The sequence below is a fragment of the Phoxinus phoxinus genome (assembly GCF_949152265.1).
Source record: "Phoxinus phoxinus genome assembly, chromosome: 1".
In the NCBI taxonomy this organism is placed as follows: Eukaryota; Metazoa; Chordata; class Actinopteri; order Cypriniformes; family Leuciscidae; genus Phoxinus; species Phoxinus phoxinus.
In genome coordinates this window covers 28,185-32,500 of record NC_136876.1, presented here as the reverse complement: position 1 = coordinate 32,500, position 4,316 = coordinate 28,185, and the positions used below count along the sequence as shown (strand labels likewise).

The 4,316-nt window shown below is 44.6% G+C and overlaps 1 protein-coding gene across 1 annotated transcript in view; it reads right to left on the bottom strand.

The window, feature by feature from the left end:
• wbp11 (WW domain binding protein 11) overlaps nt 1–942 on the bottom strand; it is a 20,736-nt gene extending 19,794 nt beyond the window's left edge. The window contains exon 1 of the mRNA XM_079628330.1: nt 816–942. The gene's annotated coding sequence lies outside the window, so the exon portion shown is untranslated. The remainder of the gene's footprint in view (nt 1–815) is intronic.
• Between the last annotated feature and the right edge of the window lie 3,374 nt (nt 943–4,316).

Here is a 4,316-nt window from a genome sequence, read left to right as displayed (position 1 = left end):
CACCGGGGTAACCGTGCAGTATTACACCGGGGTAACCGTGCAGTATTACACGGGGTAACCGTGCAGTATTACACTGGGGTAACCGTGCAGTATTACACCGGGGTAACCGTGCAGTATTACACCGGGTAACCGTGCAGTATTACACGGGGTAACCGTGCAGTATTACACCGTGGTAACCGTGCAGTATTACACGGGGTAACCGTGCAGTATTACACGGGGTAACCGTGCAGTATTACACCGGGGTAACCCGGGATAACCGTGCAGTATTACACCGGGGTAACCGTGCAGTATTACACCGGGGTAACCGTGCAGTATTACACGGGGTAACCGTGCAGTATTACACGGGGGTAACCGTGCAGTATTACACCGGGGTAACCGTGCAGTATTACACCGGGGTAACCGTGCAGTATTACACCGGGGTAACCGTGCAGTATTACACCGGGGTAACCGTGAAGTATTACACCGGGGTAACTGTGCAGTATTACACCGGGGTAACCGTGCAGTATTATTATCATGCTACTCTAACATGTGTCGTTTCTAAATCAAATCACGGCATTAAACTCTGGCACATATAAAACACATCCTTACAATAATACATGTATGATCAAATACATTTTCAATTCAGTCCGACCAAGTAAAAGTGTAAATAGCAGGAGCCCATGAGTGTGTGTTTGTGTGTGAGCGAGCTCGAGGATGTTGTGCTATCAGCTCCAGAACTAACACTGCCCTAACTCATCATCTGAGGCTGTGCATTAGTGATAACCGAGTCGCGGGCTGAACGAGCTCCACGTGATCAGAGTAAAAGTCAAACTCACCTCAAATCACTTTAATAAATATATCTAATATTCACGTTTATCACTGATCAACAAACACGTCCAGCAGCGCGAGCCATTGCTCCTGAGCGGAAGCACGTCACCGCTACTGGAACACGCGTCACTTCCGACTTCCGGGCTTTTATTATTTATCAACTAAAATCCACACAAAATTAGATTTCAACGTTGGAAACCGTTTCAACGGCTCTGCGCATAACTATATGATAATAAACTTCAGTTTATCAGACAAATAGCTGTTTTTGTTATGCCTAGTAAGCATATTAATGTTTCCCTACATTAATGTTTATGATTTGTGATTTGATTTACATGTATGTTTATGATTTGTAATATTTCAATAGAGCTGCATAGTTTAATAATTCATGCACTTTGCAACATTAACAGGTATTTCCCTGTGTATTACAGTGAAGCTGCTGAGACGATCTGTAGTTTAACGCTCTATAAAATGCTATTTTAACCAGACAGTTTTTGGTTCCCATTGACTTCCATAGAAGGAAAAAAATATACTATGGAAGTCAATGGGAACCAAAAACTGTCTGGTTACTGTCATTCTTCTAAATATCTTCCTTTGTGTTCAGCAGAGGAAAGAAATTCATACAGGTTTGAAACAACTTAAGGGTGACTATATGATGACAGAATTTTCATTTTAAAAGTGAACTAATCCTTTAACATACATTAAAGGGCACCTATTATGGAATTTTTTAATTTACCTTTCATGTAGTGTGTAACATAGATCTAAGTGAACAAAAACATCCTGCAAAGTTTGAAATATGACAGTGCACCGTATATAAAGTTATTGTCTTTCAAAAGTGAGAGTCGACTCCGAGTCATTTTTATGAATCGTTAGAAGACCGAAGCTTTTTCTCTGACTAGATGACGTCAACTTGTCGAGTTATTTGAATACGATACGCCCACTTATTGCGCTCCAAGGCTTGAAAACATCATGGCGACGAGACGCTGTGTTCTGAAGTGCGGCTGAAAAGCAAACTTTTTTCATCTGCCCAAGGAGGAGCATTTGAAGACTAAGTGGCTACAATTCACTATACCACAGAAGTATAGTCCGAGGCTTGTGCTTTGTTCGCGTCATTTTGAAGACGATTGCTTTTTAAATGCAATCAAACTTGGATTCGCGAGCCGGCTGATACTGAAGGAAGGTTCAGTTCCAAGTGTATTTGCATCAGCTTCCTCCTCCGTAACACAACCTGTGTTATTAATAATTGTTGCTTTTATGTTTTATGTAGCATGCTTAATAATTATTTTGTTTGTTGTGTAAGCACCGTTTAGCTTCTAGGTCTTCAATGACAATTGTATTGAGATATGCCAAGTGTTTGTTGTTGTTTTCGGAGTTGTCTAAAGAATAGAGTAATACCTCGTAGTAACGTAACTGCATTATTTTTCTGTAAAAACGTTATTTTTATGCATCGGGCTAATGCAAACAAAGACTGATTGTGCTTTTACAATATGAACTCTGGGATATGCTCGCTAACATAACATTAAATTCTTTATCTTATTTTTAGTTTTTTACTACAAACTATAAAGCAGTGGACTATAATCATTATTATAACACGATTTAATTGATAAAAGCATCATTGTACTCCGTGTTAAACAATAAGTATTATCTCTGTAAACACTGCTGGGTCATCTGACCAATCGCAGATTAGCGTCGCGCAGAGGAGGGGTTTGGAAAAATGAGTCGTTGAACGAATCATTTGGGAGTCGGTGAGCAAATCAGGTAAAAATAAATGCATATTATACGACAACAAAAGTGTTTTTTGACATTGTATGCACGTAAAACTGTTGTTGGGGACTCCCTAAACAACATTAGGAACATTTTAAATGTCATAATAGGTGCCCTTTAAAACACATTTCATCAAAAAACACAGTTTCATTAAAACAAGTACAAAAAAATAAAAAACATACGACAGGACAAGGCACGTTTCAGGTGATTTGAGGAGCTATAAAGTATGGGCACACAATTGATTGTCTTTTAGCCATGATTTTAAGTTAATTTCTCATTCTTCATCATTTTAAGTTAACTACGGCTCCCATTCTTCATCATCCGGATCCCGAGCGTAAGTTCATCGTGGAAGTAGACGCTTCGAATTCCGGAATCGGCGCCATTCTGTCCCAGCGACACGGGAGTCCTGCCAAGATGTTTCCTTGCGCCTTCCACTCTCATAAGCTCACTCCGGCTGAACATAACTACGATGTGGGAGACAGGGAGCTTCTGGCCATGAAGGCTGCCTTTCGAGGAGTGGAGACATTGGCTGGAGGGTGCTCATCTGCCTTTTACTGTTCTCACCAATCATCGCAACGAGTACATCAGGTCAGCAAAACGTCTGAATGCCCGACAGGCGAGGTGGTCTCTCTTCTTCTCGAGGTTCAACTTTAAGATCACGTATCGCCCAGGATCCAAGAACGGTAAGGCTGACGCCCTGTCCCGCCAGTTTGACGGTAAATCCGATCATACCAAGCCCGAGTACATTTTGCCGTCTACCCTCATTGTAGCCCCTGTTCAGTGGGACATCATGACTGAGATCTCTGCAGCACAGGGGGATCATCCAACCCCTCCGGAATGCCCTGCAGACCGAGTCTTCGTACCACAGGTTCTTCCTACTCGTGTTCTTCAGTGGGTACATTGCACACCCAGCGCTGGTCACCCCGGGATTGCGGCCACACAACTGCTGGTCAGTAACCGTTTCTGGTGGTCCACTCTTCACGCAGACGTAGTCAAATTCATTCATCAGTGTTCCACATGCAACATCGCAAAGGCCTCCCACTTAAAGCCGGCCGGACTTCTTCAGCCACTTCCCGTTGCTCAACGGCCATGGTCCCACATTGCAGTGGATTTCGTCACTGATCTGCCTTCCTCTCAGGGTTTTACTACCATCCTCTCAGTGGTTGACCGATTCTCCAAGGCCTGCAGGTTCGTCCCCCTGACTGGCCTGGCCACAGCACTTCAAACCGCCGAAGCTCTTCTTCACCATATCTTCCGTTTGTATGGGTTGCCCGAGGATATCGTCTCTGACAGAGGACCCCAGTTCACCTCCCGGGTATGGAAAGCTCTCTGCAGTCAATTGAACATTATTGTCAGTCTCACTTCTGGTTACCACCCACAGGCCAACGAACAGGTGGAGAGGCTCAACCAGGACCTCATCCGCTTCCTCCGAACTTACTGCCACCGAAATCAACAAGACTGGAGTCGCTTCCTTGTGTGGGCAGAATACGCCCAGAATTCTCTCCGCAAGCCGTCGACAGGTCTCACGCCCTTCCAGTGCGTGCTCGGGTTCCAACCTCCGTTGTTTCCCTGGTCTGTTGAGCCTACGGATCTCCCTGCGGTGGACGCATGGTTGCGGAGGAGTGAGGAGACCTGGAACACTGCCCACATCCATCTCCAGCGTGCTGTACGACGGTTCAGGCAGCAGGCTGACCGACGCAGAAGAGGCGGCCCCATCTTCAGGCCGGGCCAGTGGGCATGGTTGTCCA